This window comes from Desmodus rotundus, chromosome 12, assembly GCF_022682495.2.
Source record: "Desmodus rotundus isolate HL8 chromosome 12, HLdesRot8A.1, whole genome shotgun sequence".
Taxonomy (NCBI): domain Eukaryota; kingdom Metazoa; phylum Chordata; class Mammalia; order Chiroptera; family Phyllostomidae; genus Desmodus; species Desmodus rotundus.
In genome coordinates, this window is record NC_071398.1 from 59,116,704 (window position 1) to 59,133,286 (window position 16,583).

At 41.9% G+C, this 16,583-nt stretch overlaps 1 pseudogene; it reads right to left on the reverse strand.

Annotated features, from left to right (window-relative positions):
- Window positions 1-3,885: 3,885 nt before the first annotated feature.
- On the reverse strand, window positions 3,886-4,904 carry LOC112313953 (ragulator complex protein LAMTOR3 pseudogene; annotated as a pseudogene).
- Window positions 4,905-16,583: the final 11,679 nt, after the last annotated feature.

Below are 16,583 nucleotides of genomic sequence, written 5' to 3' on the forward strand. Positions count from 1 at the left end.
CTCTTATATTTTAAATTTGGTGTACTTGAAAATGTTTCTCCACTCCAGACTTTACCTTCTAAAGCACAAATACCACACCCCAAAACATAATTCTTATTCCTAGCATCATTTCTAGAATACACCATGTATTTTCCACTGCATACCAGTCATGTATATAAGATCGTGCGGTCAATTTCACAAACTCACAAACATGAGAACATTGTTCTTATTCATTTATATTTATCTTCCATGAAAAAAAGGTCAATATTTTTAGTAAGCAGAGATTTAGAATCTAGTCAATAATTTGATAGATAAAATGAGCTAATTAATTAATTTAGCGATGCTAAATACAGTCAAATGAGGTCACAAGTTTCAGTTTAAAATTAATTACCTGTGCATATTCTTTAATGATATGGAAGCATTCGGCTTATTTTCCAAAACAGCTGTTAAATATTTCATTTTTAAAGCCATGCTGCTAAAAATCTGCTTTTGCCCATAAAAGTCACCATATTTACATCTCTATTATTTATTCTCCATTCCAGCTCCTTCCTTTTGAAAGCAGGTGGCTTGCGTTTCATAATTAGCAAAATACTAAAATAGATCGTCGAAATGCAACTTTGTCCGGCTCTTGAGAGGAAGAGTTGGTACTGCAGTGCAGTCCGGCCCATCTCGGTGGTAGAACTGGTCAAAGTCAGGTCTGCACAGAACAGGGCCTCCCTCGTTCTCTGCCCAGCCTTCCCTTCATGGGTCTTCACTGCTGTGGCCCCAAAGCTGGGTCTGGGATCAGGGTCCCCCACCCCACCCCCGTCCCGATCAATGCAGAAGAACAAGCTTGACTTGGACACCTTTAGCCCAAGAGACCTCGTGAGCTGCGGGAAACAATGCCGATCGGACAGCCATGATTACCCACAGCTCTCCCACTTACTAGCTCGTTGGCCGCTTAATCTCTCTGAAATTCAGTTCCCTGATCTGCAAAAGTGACAAGAGAATAATGCCTGCTGCCTGGAATTATTATGCAATAAATTCTCAGCACAGTGTCCTGCAGAGAGGAGGCACTTAGATGCAGGGCCAAGAGCAGGCAGAATGCATGTGGTAATTTCTCTCCTTCCTAAAACCATATCCTACCAGAGTTGTTTTGTTTTGTTTTGTCTTAAGGCACAAAGCCACAAGGACAAAGAGAACAGAAGAGTTAGAAAAAAAGGAACAAACGTTTTGAAGCCAGAAAGTAAATCAGGGACTAATGGTAACTGGGAGCAGACCAGGAAGGCAAAATGCTAAGCAGGTGTATGTAGGTCAAATTAAAGCCAAAATACAGTGATTAGTGAAAAGTCCTTTCAAGAACCAGTCATCCCACCAACAGAAACTCGGGCCATTTGAGTGATTGTCCTGGTGAACAGCTCCAGAGTGAACGCTCTAGCTCCGCCCCTTTCTACCCCTGGATTCCACGAGGTTCACTGCCAGGGCTGCATTCGGCCAGCCGGCCAGGCAGGAGACTGGAAGAGCTTTCTCAGAGGAATCTGACCTCCGGCTTGAACAACAGGGACCAGAACAAACAAAAATGGCAAAGCTTCTCAGAAGAAGCGGGAGCTATGCAGGGAGAAGAAATTTTCAAATTATTAAGACCCTCAGCAATATTATAGACAATAATGCACCTGTGGAAAAGAGAACAGGACATTACTTATACAAAAGGAACGTCAGAGAACAAAGAGGAGCTTCCTGGTCTCCTCTCCAGGCAGTAAGTGCCATAAGTGAAGACTCGGTGTGCTCCTTGGTCAAGATTTCCAAAATCATCATCCTGGCCAGGGTGGCTCAGTTGGTTAGAGCATCACTCCATAGACTGAAGAAGGGTCATGGGTTCTATTCCCAGTCAGGGCACATACGAGAAGGCAACCAGTTGATGTTTCTCTCTCGCATTGATGTTTCTCTCTCTCTGTTTCTTTCCCTCTCTCTCTCTCTCCCTCCATCTCTCTCTCTCTCCCTCCATCTCTCTTTCTCTCCCTCCATCTCTCTCTCTCCCCCTCTCTCTCTCTTCCTCTCTCTCCAAAAGCAATGAAAAAAAAAGTCCTCAGGTGAAGAAAAAATGAAAAGATTTCCAAAATCAGCACTGGCCATGTATGATATAGAACTGACACCCTGCTTAGGCATCCTTTCTTTACATCCTTCCCCCCTCACTGCTTTAAGTGTCTTTACCTGTGCACTCAAAATACCCCGTGCACACATTTTTGATAGCACATATTCAATACACATAATTTGTGTTCGTCTGTCTCCCAGACTAAGAGTGTGCAGTTTCTCCAGGGAAGAATGCGGTGTCACCAACACAGAGCACAGTGTGTGGCAGGGTAGTAGGTGGCCAGTAAATGCTTGTTGAATGGATTAGTGAATCGGATGAGTGAACTGCAGCCACACCCTAGACTGATAATTCTATAAGTCCATGGTCGGCTTTGCTGCACCCCCATGTTAACCTCAGATATGCCACTTCCTTGAGGGAAAGAACCAGAAAAATGTTTCTGGGAGAGGAAGAAGGGATGGATTCCCACCCCCCACCCCGTTCAGTAAAGAGTGGCTATGGATTTTTGCCTCCAACTGCAAAGGCAAATACTCTATTACTATAGTTAAACTGTAAATGTCCGCATTTTAAAATAGTGGTCATATTTGAAGTTACTTTCTTCTTTTTGCTTCTGTATTTTCTGATGTTTCAACAATGCACAGGTATTACTTGGGTAATAAAAATTAATTTTACATATATAAAAGTATTTAAATAATATAAATTCAAATCAGTGCTAAAATACACTAAATTTAGAAATGTTTCACCTCTTTATGAAGCGTACTTTGAACCAACAATGGTGTAGAATTTTCAATCCTGTGTGGGTATCATAAACTACATTTGTCCTGGCTCCCCCCAGACCTAGAGAACCAAAATCTAAGGGAGACAGACGCCAGCGTGAGTGAGTCTCACAGGCCCCACAGGTGAGTCTGATGCCCAGGCAGGTCGGAGAAGCACCATTTATAGAACACCCAAAGGCTCATTAGCGATCCATGATCTTAATCCAAGAACTAGGACTCCACCCAATAATAGCATTTAATGACTTCATCCATCACTCGTGGGTGGGAAAGCAATCGTTAGTTCAATAGGAAGAGGGGTGGGTGGGAATGCAGAAAGGAAAGGGTTTCTCGGGGTGACTGCTGAGCACAGCTTAGTCCAGACCCAAAGTGCCTATTAAGTGAAGACAGTGGGTAAGACAGGATTTATCCGGCTTAGTTCAAGTTTATCTCGCTTTTCTATATTTCTAACTGCTAAGGAGCAATTTCTTAGAGGATTACCTCCGTTTAAACCCACCCTCTTACTCTTTTTTGCTAGCAATTCTTTCCAAAGTACATAAAAGCATATTTCAGGGGGGGGTTGTTGTTGTTGTTAGGTATTGCACTGATTTTATTACTTTTACTAAGCCATTTGATCTTTCCCACACTGCATGCAAAGAAATAAAACAATATGAACAAACATGCCCCCGTTATTTGTCACAATAAAAAGGGTCTGGCCGTCCTGCGGGCCTGGCCGTATTGCACAAGAGGGAGCGCTTGCTGGCTGGAGTGGGTCAAAGCCCGATCTGACTCTGACCCACCGGAGAGTATCTTGCGCAGCTCTGGGGACTGGACCCGCTCCATGGGAGCTGTGACAGACAGAACCATTTCTGCAGTGCTCCCTGATCTCAGGAAATAAGACCTACACGAGAAAAGATAACCATCAATCTGTCTGCAAATTGTATCTATAGACTCTCTCTGTAGTGCAAGGTAGAAAAGGGGCCCTTTCTTGTACAGGTGGATGCAGGTATTGTGGTCTAAAGATTGCTGGATTGATAGAGTGTCTGTTACAAAGAAGATAAGATACACCTCAAAGCCACAGTCAGATTAAGAAACTTCTACGACTCGTCTCCATTCTTCAAATAATGGAGCCAGTCCCCTTTCTAGGCTGACAATTAGTCCTGTGTTGTCTGCTGGCTATGAAACTCACCAGCAAATGTAAACGATTAGATCGAACCACCGGGTAGATATTATAGTAGTAACAGATGATATTTTTATCTGCTCAAAGTCCAAGTCTGCTCCCTCGGTCCCGTCACAAGGGCAAAAGTAGATAAGAAACTAGGTCTCCAAGCACGGCCACTTGGACGACAGGCACCCCATTTCTGTCTGACACAATGGTAGCATGGAGCCTGAACACTCGGGAACTTTTCATGCAGGAATCGCTGCAGGTCATCTGCCAGGGTGAAGCTCTGTCACCCGCAGGCTCCATATCTGCACCCGGCTTTCCGGGCTGCCTGGTTCTCTGGGCGGCAGGTTCGGGGCTGCCTGCTGCCACTTCAGGGACAGCTTCAGAGACGGGCTCCTCGGACGTACTTCAGTTTTTAAGAAGCTAGTGAATCAAAAGGATATTCACGTTCACTTGCTCAGTGTCCCCTGCTAAGTGTTGGCACTGAAATAAGTATATGCATTTGTGCTGTTAACCATGCCTGCTAACCATTTAATCTTCCCCCTTTTTTTCTAAACTCAAAGGCTGAAATTCTGTCAGCCTGCCAGTTTATCTTTATTCACCATATTGTATTCGACCAGCATCACTATGATATTAATGCAATAGATCATCTCCATAATTGAGTGTGAATACTGTCATTTTGCACCCATCTGGACTTATTAATTTCAGTGGGTTCATTGTACTTTTGAAGGTAGCTGCACAGTAAATAATGCAACACACAGAGGCTTTAACCTATTCCGAAAGCCTACAAGACAATTATAGAGACAGGTGTGTATTAACTAAAATAAAAAGATCAATCTTATCTTGTAAAAAGAAGGCGAAAGGTAGTGCTATCAGTAAAGACAACCACACTTGAAGCTGTAGCCCGTACCTGAGGGTAGAAAGAGAAGCTGGAAAGCATGTGTTAAATTTTGCTTCCTGTCCCTGGAGAAAGTCTCCAACCCCATGGACATTTATAAAATAAAATTAAAAAACAATTCAGTCACCCAGATATTTCCTCACGTTGACTATGCTCAGAAGAGTATAAACCTATAGCAATGATAATTACAATGTCATTTCATAGCACTGTACAAAGGGCTTTCATATACATGAAGGTGACAATGAATTGAATTCTTAAGTATGGCTGTTTTACTATCCAATGATATCCTAAGGGTAAGTACAGAACCCAACAGTATTCGTCAGAAGTTACCTGAGTTCCTCAAGCCAGCCACTGAAATTCAGGGCAAAGTACCTATCCAGAGAGCCACGTTGGACAGATACTTGGATAGCACAAGAATTAGCCTTGGGTTTTTGAGAAAGGCACTCGGCACATTTGCAAACCATAGACCCACCTAGCTTGTAAGACTGGCAGATGGATGCTGAGCTCTTTGTATAGTTGGTCCACACCCTCGGGACTTTCCTAGGTGAAATCTGAAACAGGCAAAGAGATAGAAGAAAACGGTCAACCACTCCAGGCAGGTAGGTGGCAGTTTTAACAAGGGAACTTACATAGGACGCTTGTCATGGGTGTCATCAGACAGTACACTCTGAACCCACCAGAATCTTGAAAGGTTATCCAGAGGCCCTAATGGGGTGCAGTCACTTCCAAGTGCATGGGAACAGTGGGCAGAAGATGTACTCCAAGGCCAGGGGCTGGGGCTAGGAGCCTCCAACTGCCCAGGTCCAGCTCCAAGGTCAACCAGCAGTCATGTCCTCTCCATAACCTCCTCCAGCACTGTGGAGCTGCTTCTCTCCCGCTTCCTAGAGCCCAGCGAAGGGCTAGGGGTGTAGAACACACTTGATAGCATTGACTAAGTCAACCAAGCTTCTAAAATGCAGTCAGTCTACTGCAGCATAACTAACGATTCCAGCACAAGCTCTTCTTTGCATGTAAAAGATTAGATAAAAAACACAATGTCTAATGTGCTATTTTCCCCTGCTTTTTCCCTTTTCAGTATAGAACAGAGATGGGAGAAGGAGGAACTCAGCTAACTTATCTGTGCAAAGTCATGCACGAGTTTAGCATGGTGTAAGCCGTAGTGGCTTAGGAGGTAGCTGAATATCCAGCAGCAAGATCCATGAAGGAACTACTCTGATACACAAGCACAAGCATTATTTTCTTTCTACACCATAAGGTACAGCAAAAGAATCTGAACCAAAGACAAGACGCTTGGCCCCTTTTTGTCTATTTTCTGATCTGTAAATGGGATTAATGATAGCTAACCACATAGGTTTGTGAGACTGAATTGTCTCTGGTATATAGAGTGAGTGGAATAAATGTCAGTTATCAAAATAGCGAATATTATGACTGTATGCATGGTACTACACTAGACACTGTGGAGATAAAGACAACTGGTTCCTGCCTAAAAGGGCTTTATATCCAGCAGAGAAGATGAAGAAGTGAGCAATGTAGCTGTTATGTGCTTTGTTTCCCAAACTGTGAAAACAGGGATAATAATATCTACCTTGTAGACTTTGAGAATAGAGATAATTCCCTAAAATATAAACTCTACAAAAGTAGGGATTTTTTAAAAATATATTTTATTGATTATGTTATTATAGTTGTCCCACTTTTTTCCCCTTTGCCCCGCCTCCACCCGGTACTCCCGTTCCCTCTAGCAGTCCCCACCCTTAGTTCATGTCCATGGGTCGTGCATATAGGTTCTTTGGCTTGTTCATTAACTATATGTTCTTAACATCCCCCTGTCTATTTAGTACCTACCAATTTGTACTTCCTAATCCCTGCACCTTTTCCCCGTTTCTCCCCCTTCACCCTCCCAGCTGATAACCCTCCAAATGATCTGCATATCTATGATTCTGTTCCTGTTCTGCTTGTTGGCTTAGTTTGTTATTTGGATTCAAATATTGACAGTTGTGAATTTATTGCCATTTAATGTTCATTGTTTTAATCTTCTCCTTTTTTTATATAATTCCCTTTAACATTTCATGTAATAATGGCTTGGTGATGATGAACTCCTTTGGTTATACTTGTTTGGGAAGCACTTTATCTGCCCTTCCATCCTAAATAAATGATAACTTTGCTGGATAGACTAATCTAGGTTGTAGGTCCTTGCTTTTCATCACTTTGAATACTTCTTGCCAGTACCTTCTTGCCTGCAAAGTTTCTTCTGAGAAATCAGCTGACAGTCTAATGGAAACTCCTTTGTAGTTTTCCTCTTTCTGCTTTCCTCTTGCTGTTTTTAAGATTCTCTCTTTATCTTTAACCTTTGGCATTTTGATTATGATGTCTCTTGGTGTGGTCCTCTCTGGATCCATCTTGTTTGGGACTCTGTGGTCCCCGGACTTGCATGTCTATTTCCTTCACCAAATTAGGGTTTCTCTTTCATCATTTTTTCAAATATGTTTTCAATTTCTTGCTCTTTCTCTTCTCCTTCTGGCATCCCCATGGTTCAGATGTTGGTGCATTTAAAGATGTCCCAGAGGTTCCTCATTTTTTTGAATTTGTCTTTCTTCCTGCTGTTCAGATTGAATGCCTTTTCCTTCCTTGAAATGATTCAACTCATTGATTTGATTCTCAGCTTCATCCTCTCCACTGTTGGTTCCAGTGGATTTTTCTTTATTTCACTTAATGCAACCTTCATTTCTGCCTGGGTCTTTTTTTATGCCATTTAAGTACCCAGTAAATTCCTTGAGCATCCTGATAACCAGTGTTTTGAACTCTGCCTCTGGTATGTTGCTTATCTCCATTTCATTTAGTTCTTTTTCTGGAGTTTTGTTCTGTTTTTTTCATTTGGACCATATTTCTTTGTCTCCTCATTTTGACAGCCTCCCTGTGTTTGTTTCTGTGTATTAGGTAGAGCTGTTTTGACTCCCTGTCTTAGTATGTGGCGTACTGTAGAAAAGCATGCCTGTGAAGTTGCATGGGGCGGAGTCTTAGGTCATCATCAGGGCGGGGCAACCACGTCACTGCTCTGTTGCTCTGTGTGGGGGGGAGCTCTCAGAGGGACAGTGCCGCTGCCTGGCCTCTGGAGTGTTGCCCGGGACGAAGCTGTCTCCCAGCACTGGCACTTCACTTTCTCCCCATATGCCACTGGTGCCCTTCCAGCTGTTGCCATGTTGCTGAATCCCAGAGTGGGTGGGTCTGTGTGAGTCCTAAGTCCATTGCGGGCCATTTAAGAGGAGTCTTTTGAGAACCCCACAATTTCTTCTGCTGCTCCAACCCCACTGGTTTTTATAGCCAGAAGTTATGGGAACTTATGTTCCTGGTGCTAAAACCCTGGGCCAGGTGGTCTGGACTGGGGCTGGGATCCTTTGCCCCCAGGGTATACCTCCCATTTTTTAACTACCACATGTGGATATGGGACCACCCATTCCTGTCTCCATACCTCTCCATACCTCTCTGCTTCTCTGCACCTCCTACCCATTTGGATTAATGTGGCTTCTTTAAATCCTTGATAGTCTGATTTCCATACAACTCAATTTTTCTGACAAATCTGGGTGATATTTGTTTTGTAGTCTAGTTGTACTTTTTGCTATAGTTGTGTGTAGAGGCGAGGCATGTTTACCTATGCCTCCACCTTGACTAGAAGTCTAAAAATAGGGGGTTTTGCCTACCTTGTTTACCTCTATTCTTTCCAATTCGAATCATCAGGTGTTGAGTAATATTTGTTGAATGAATGAATGATGCATACAAAACATTTAGGCAAAGCCTAACACATGATAAAAACACAAGTTTTAGGTATTATTAGGTGCATAATATGTAACACAATACTAAAAATAAATTATTTATCTAAAGTAGACTATATTAAGGGTCAAAAGAACTGTTCAGAAAAAAAACCTATGAAATTCCTCATAAAAATAATTACTTCCATATCAGAGGATCTATTCAAAAGCAGAAACCTGGTTAAACAAATTATGATGTAGTCCTACAATGGAGTACTATAAGAGAGAGCAATGAAGGCGAAAATCACTGCTGCACATAGTCACATCCATGAATCTCACAACTGTAATGGGCGAAGAAACCAGAATCAAGGGAACATACCCTGTAGAAGGTCTGCCCAGAAAAAGTCCAGCCATGGTTAGTATAACGAGAATGGTTTGTTTGACATCAATTTAACCTGGCAGCCAAGGAGAGTGGACTGGAACGTGCATGGGTGGGCGATGACAACTTCACTGCGCTGGTCAGTGGGAAGCGATAGACACTGTTGAGTGAGCATGTGTCTGTGTGACTGTCTCATTCAAAAGGACAGAAAGTAGAGCAATGAATCTGCATCACATTTTGCATTAAGCTTGAACATTCCTCCATGGAAACTATTCAGATGATTCAGAAGGCTGCAGCTATGGGCAGCTGGTGATTGGCAGCTTCATTGGGACAACATGCCTGCTCTTGCATCACATCTCCTGCAGAGTTTGTTGGTGAAACGTCAAATCACCCAGGTGACTCAGCCCCCCTACAGCCCAGATTTGGCACCCTCGACTTCTGACTTTTCCCAAAACTAAAATCACCTTTGACAGGGAAGAGATTTCAGACCATCGATGAGATTCAGGAAAATATGATGGGGCAGCTGATGGCGACTGGGAGAACTGCGTGAGGTCCCAAGGTGTGTACATTGAAGGGGACTGAGGTATCATTGTCCTGTGTACAATGTTATCTTGTATCTTCTTCAATAAACATCTCTATTTTCATCCTACATGGTTAGATACCTTCTGGACAGATCTTATATGATTAGATGTATGTGAAGTTCAAAAACCAGGCCACTCAACCTTTTATGGTATTATCATGGAGAGAGACAAAGTACAGTATGGGGGGACACAGATGATTCTGGCACTGGTAATGTTTTATTTCTTGACCTGGGTGCTGGTTCTATTGTATAATGATCATTTATTCTGTATGCATTATTGTATTAGTAAGCTTTGACTTTTCAAGTGGTTTTTATTTTTCAGTTACAGCTAATTTACAATACATTAGTTTCAGGTATATTACATTGTGATTAGAAGTAAGCTTTGTTTTTGATACAGTAATAAATTACCTCTATATTTCAGTGGCTTTAAAATGACAAGTTTTGATTCTTGGCTTTCATGACCCAGCTCTGCCTGGCTTAAAATTCAGGAGTCTTCCCTTCTTGGATCTAGACTAAAAAAGTAGCCACAATCTGGGGAATGCCTTTTCACATGGCAGGCAAGGTTCAGAAACTCACAGGCAGTGGAATAATCTGGACAAGGGCCTTCCCTGAGGTCAGAAGTAAACTGTCCTGTCAGGAGAGAGCCTGGGAGAAGGTCACATGCCAAGGAGCTGCCAGCAGCCTCCAGGAGCCACAATCAGGGAGAAGAGGGAAACCTCGGCCCACAACTGCACAGATTCTGCCAACAACCACATGAGCTTGGAAGAGACTCCCAAGCGCCAGAAATGCATGTAGTCTGGCTCACACCTTGACTGCAGCTTTGCAAATGTGCCGGTGAGGCAGAGCCTCAACTCCGGACCATGGACACTATGGGATATAAAGTGTTACTTGTTTTCAGCTGCTAAGTGTATCATAGTTTGTTACACAGCAGTAGAAAAAAAGAGCAGACCCTCCATCCCATCAACTGTGCATGCCTCACACTGGTCCTCTTCAAATTGTCAAGTGCAATAAAATTTCAGTGGGTCTGGGACCACCGGAGGGCTGTTAGAACAAGGGCCATGGAGCCCCGACCCAGGTGCTAATCCATTAGATGTAGAAGGATTCTTCTATATTAGATATAAAGGGATTCGTGCTTGCATAATCCTAACAGTTTCCCAGGGGAGGCCAACGCTGTTGGTCTACAAGTCACACTTTTGGAACCACAGGACTACCATGACTGTAGTTACTTTCATGCACTTCAAATGCTACCAGTCGCAGAATACTGTAAGACGTAAGCATCTGATTTAAGCAAATGGTTACCCTTTCTTTTTTTAAAATATATTTATTAATTATACTATTACAGTTGTCCCATTTCCCCCTCTTCACTCCACTCCATCCCACCCACCCCCTCCCTCCTACATTCCCCCCCTATAGTTCATGTCCATGGGTCATACTTATAAGTTCTTTGGCTTCTACATTTCCTATACTATTCTTACCCTCCCCCTGTCTATTTTCTGCCTACCATTTATGTTACTTATTCTCTGTACCTTTCCCCCCCTCCCCTCCCCACTTCCCTGCTGATAACCCTCCATGTGATCTCCATTTCTGTGGTTCTGTTCCTATTCTAGTTGTTTGCTTAGTTTGCTTTTGTTTTTGTTTTAGGTGTGGTTGTTAATAACTGTGAGTTTGCTGTCATTTTTACTGTCCATATTTTTTATCTTCCTTTTCTTAGATAAATCAATCCCTTTAACATTTCATATAATAAGGGCTTGGTCATGATGAACTCCTTTACCTTGACCTTATCTGAGAAGCACTTTATCTGCCCTTCCATTCTAAATGATAACTTTGCTGGATAGACTAATCTAGGTTGTAGGTCCTTGCTTTTCATCACTTTGAATACTTCTTGCCAGTACCTTCTTGCCTATAAGGTCTCTTTTGAGAAATCAGCAGACAGTCTTATGGGAACTCCTTTGTAGGTAACTGTGTCCTTATCTCTTGCTGCTTCTAGGATTCTCTCCTTCTGTGTAATCTTAGGTAATGTAATTATTATGTGTCTTGGTGTGTTCCCCCTTGGGTCCAGCTTCTTTGGGACTCTGTGAGATTCCTGGACTTCCTGGAAGTCTATTTCCTTTGCCAGATTAGGGAAGTTCTCCTTCATTATTTGTCCAAATAAATTTTCATTTTTTTGTTCTTCCTCTTCTCCTTCTGGCACCCCTATAATTCAAATGTTGGAACGTTTCAAGATGTCCTGGAGGTTCTAATCCTCTCCTCATTTTTCTGAATTCTTGTTGCTTCATTCTTTTCTGGTTGGATGTTTCTTTCTTCCTTCTGGTCCACACCGTTGATTTGAGTCCCAGTTTCCTTTGCACCACTATTGGTTCCCTGTACATTTACCTTTGTTTCTCTTAGCATAGGCTTCATTTTTTTTATCTAATTTGCGTCCATATTCAACCAATTCTGTGAGCATCCTAATTACCAATGTTTTGAACTGTGCATCTGATAGGTTGGCTATCTCTTTGTTGCTTAGCTGTATTATTTCTGGAGCTTTGATCTGTTCTTTCATTTGGGCCATTGTTTTTGTCTTGGTGCGCCTGTTACGTAAAGGGGCAGAGCTTTAGGTGTTCATCAGGGCAGGGTAATGCTGGTTGCTGTGCTATGACGCTGTATGTGGGGGAGGGGCTGAGAGGGAGCAATGGCGCCCGCTCCACTCTGTGCTGGATTTCAGTCACTCCCTCCACTACCCACAATCAAACTGGGGCCCTCAGTGCTGATTCCCAAGTAGGTGGGCTTGTGCATGCTCTAGGCCCCTGTGAATCTCTCCAACAAACTCTCCTGTGAGGCTGGGAGTTTCTCCTGCTGCCACCTCAACCCCCACGGGTGCTTTCAATCAGAGGTTTGAGGCTTTATTTCCCCGCACTGGAGCCCTGGGTTACGCGGTCTGTTTCGCTCCTCCACCGTTCCTCTCGGTTTATCTATGCGTAAGTGTGGGGCCGCGGGGTCTGCTAGCTGTTGCATGGCCTGCCCCATTCATCCCACAATCCTCCATGTCTCTGGGTCTGGCCAGGTTGCCACGATTCTGTGCGTCCCGGCGGCCCTTCTCTGCCCCTGCTACCAGTCTGAATGAATGTTTCTTCTTTATCTCCTTGGTGGTTGGACTTCCGTGTGGTTCGATTTTCTGTCAGTTCTGGTTGTTTTTTGTTTTTAAATTGTTGTTGTCCTTCTTTTGGTTGTGCGAGGAGGCACAATGTGTCTACCTATGCCTCCATCTTGGCTGGATGGTTAGCCTTTCATGTTATGGGTTTCCACAAAAGAAAAGAGAAAGAAAAGATCTTATTAAGTTATATTTATAAGGCTTAATACCTGATTTTCATTAAGCTACCTGACTCTCATTACTCCTGGGGCCTGTGAGCAAACGCTTATTTCCACAGATGCACCGATACATGACTTTCTCCCAGATTACAGTTTACATGCCTTTTTTTTCTGTACTGTTTTCATGATAGCAGCCTGATTTATAGTAGAAGTTGTTAAAATGTCTTAGCCTATATTTATATTTGAAATTGTTAAAATGCCATATTCAGTATTCCAAGAGGGCTCAATAAATTTAGACTGAATTGATAAATATGGGCTAAGTTCATAGTGTCCCTGTTTTCACTATGTAAACAACTCAATACAAACATATTTAAAAGAATTACAACTACTCAGAATAATACCATCAAGGAACTACAAATTTGCTATTCACCTATTTTAGTGTTACGCTTAATAGCTGTGCTCTACACCATGAATCTGAAAGGCACTACAGCCCTGGCTGGGTAGCTCAGTTGGTTAGAGCGTCATCCCAATATGCTAAGGTTGTGGGTTCGTTACCCAGTCAGAGCACATACAAGAATCAACTAATGAATACACAAACAAGTGGAACAACAAATCAATGTGTCTCTCTCTCTAAAATCAATAAATAAGAAATTTTAAAAATATAATAAATAAATAACACACATCAAGAGAATGAAATACACCTAGGCTTTTTATGTTTGATGTTCAAAAAAAAATCACCTTTTATCTTCATTTTCTATAAAGGATTTCTTTTCACAGAACTGCCTCTTTCTATGTTGACAACTTTCAGTAACTGCAGAATGGTAAGAACTACATTTTTCAATGAGTATTAATATCAAACGGTATTTACAACATTTTTTATGTCATTGTTGTTTTGCCCTTCCTCAATACATACTTTAGAATTACAATGAATTCCTGAAATTCCGAAGGGACAACCCTCTTATCCTAGGCTTTAAAATACTTTTTTATACAATAAAACTTCAAATTAGAAACAAAAGGAGAATTAGAAATAAGTGTTTGTGAGAGGACATCACACCAGTAAATCCAAGATAAAATAACACAGAAAAGGAAGTTGACAGTTCGAAGTGGTATGATAATTTGCTTAAGTATAATAATTTTCTTATAGATAACATTAACACAAAAATAAAAGCTCCTGGAGACAGAGATTTTTGTCTTTTTGTTTAGTGATGTGTCCCCTACTTCTAGACTCTTTAGCACAGATGAGAAGTCCAGAATGTTTGTTGACTGAATGAAAGTCCGCATAAATGCAGGAAGATCGATCACGGCCCCCCAGTCATAGAAAATACAGCTGTGGTCCTGTGTCTACTCAGCACTAACGATTTGGCACGTGGCAGTGGCTCCGATTCCAGCTCAACATGCTAGGTTCTCTATATAAAGGTGCAAAATATAAAGTCTTGGTGTTCTAATCCTCACCAACTGGCATGGAGAAACCAGCTATATAGAGATATATATATAGTTCTGGTACAACAGGACAAATGGAAAAAAAAGTTATATATAAGTATTATCAGGCCACAGGCTGGTTGAAAAAACTCCAAATAAACGGTAACATCTGAGCACTATCTAAAAGGAAGAGACAAAAGACAAAGGAGCAAAGGCACAAAAACGTCCAAGTTCACAGCACTTTTGAAGAATAGTAGGCTGTGGATTTCAAAGTTTTCACTGGAACCTGTAGCAAGAAATACATACCTAGTCTACTTAACTGAAACAAGTTTTGTGAAATAATACTCATCTTTACTTGTTTTATGAATTTAAGATTTTCTATTCTATATTTTTTAATGTTGATAAAGATGTACTAAATCAAGTGCAAGGCCCATTTGTTTGAAAATATGAGGTTTGGGCATTGACTAGATGTGGCGAGCAGACCACCAAATTGCAAACACATTGCAAAGGCTCTGCCAGCACAGCTCTGTCTCTCCTCCCATGGTGGGGGGGGGTGTTTGTCCCTGAGCCCCATGCTTACAAAACAGCTATGACCTAGGTCCCCTTCCTACTTAAAACAATTCAGTGCAATAGAAAAGATGAGTAAAGAAATCCCTCCCTTCATCAAGCCAAAGCACAGGAAGGGACCACACCATGATATCTGGGAATATAATATTTAGGGCTTACCATTACTCTACCTGAAAAGGTTATTAGGACTGTTTGCAAATGAAACGACTCTTCCACCTGGGAGCATCTGTATCTGGATTTGGAGATTACTGCAGTCAAATTGTCACACTGAACCAACAAAAAGCCAGTCTCCTGTCCTCCTGTGGATAACAACTTAATTGTTTCCACAATAGTCTTTCCTGAAGACTACTGGGCACTTTCTACGTGCTGGGCTCTTGCAGCTTTTCTTTTACAGAAAACAAACAAGTAAACACATTCAGATAATAGTAAAGCTATGAATAAAAAGTGTCTTGGATTAGGAAATAGTATTTAAAGGTGCCAGGGAAGGTGTTTCTTAGGACGTTAATATTTCAGTTGAGAACTGATGGATGAGGAGCCGCTGAAGTGAGGTGCTAGGGAGAAAACCAATGTCCCAGGCCCTGAAGGAGTGTAAGGGAGGACCTGAGACAGGAAAGAGGGGCTGTTAGGGAAGGCCAGTCTGTCTTGAGCCCAGGGAGGAGCTGGGAAAAATAGTATGAGACAGGAAGTTGCTTGAAGCTTTAGGACTATTTCAGTAACTGGAATGGGAAGTTACTGAAGAATGGCATGGTTCAATTTGGATTTTTACAAGCTCATTCTCATAACTGCATGGAGAGTGGATTAGATAGGGGTCTGATTAAAAGCCAAAATGGATCATTAGACTTGGGTGTTGGCAGTGGAGAAGGAGAAAAGATGTCTCAACTATGTTGGAGGTAGAACCAACAAAACTTATATTCAGAATTTTCTAAAAAGAGGCCCTGAGTAAGTGAATTGAAAATTGGGTAGAAGAGTGAATAGATTAAAAGGGAAGGAAGAGACTTTGAGGAAGGAAACAATGGAAGAAGTACAGACTAAGGAAAGGCCTAGAAGGAATACGTTGAAGTGGTCCCGTTTACAACTGGAACCCCATGTTCTACTCGGAGCATCTGTTTTCTTAAAACAAGACATTAGCCCAGGCAGAAAGAGGAACCGCTCTGAAGGGTTTTAGCCTTAACTGGTTGAGCCTAGACCATGAAGGGAAAAAAAAAGATAATTTACCCAGTGAAAATAAGGAAGCAAAATTTAACTACAATCATGTTAGTGAAAAACAGTAGTTGTCTCTCTGGCTGCACATCCAAATCTTTGGAAGCTTTAAAAACCTATATGCCTCCTCCCCCTTCTACCAGAGGGGGGGGGGGTTCTGATTTAATTAGTGTCAGGTGGGACATAGGCACAGGTCTTTTTTTTTTTTTTTTTTTTTTTTTTAACTGCACAAAGGATTGTAATGAGCAGCCAGAAGTGAGAGCCCTTAGAAGTACAGCTGAGGATGTCCGGTCAATAAACCTATTCCATTAAATGACAGATTAATAGTGAGAATGAGGTGAATGAACTTTCCCCCCAGATAATGAATACAGGCCTGTTGGTTAAACACTTATAGTTCTTGACTAGGAGAAAACAGTCAATTTTCTTCTATGTGATTATTTTAGCAGATAAAACTGTTATTTTCACCTCCTTAAGAACAGACACTCAGACATCACACATATTTAAAAATATACTTTACTTCTATAATGAACAACAAAGATGTGAGA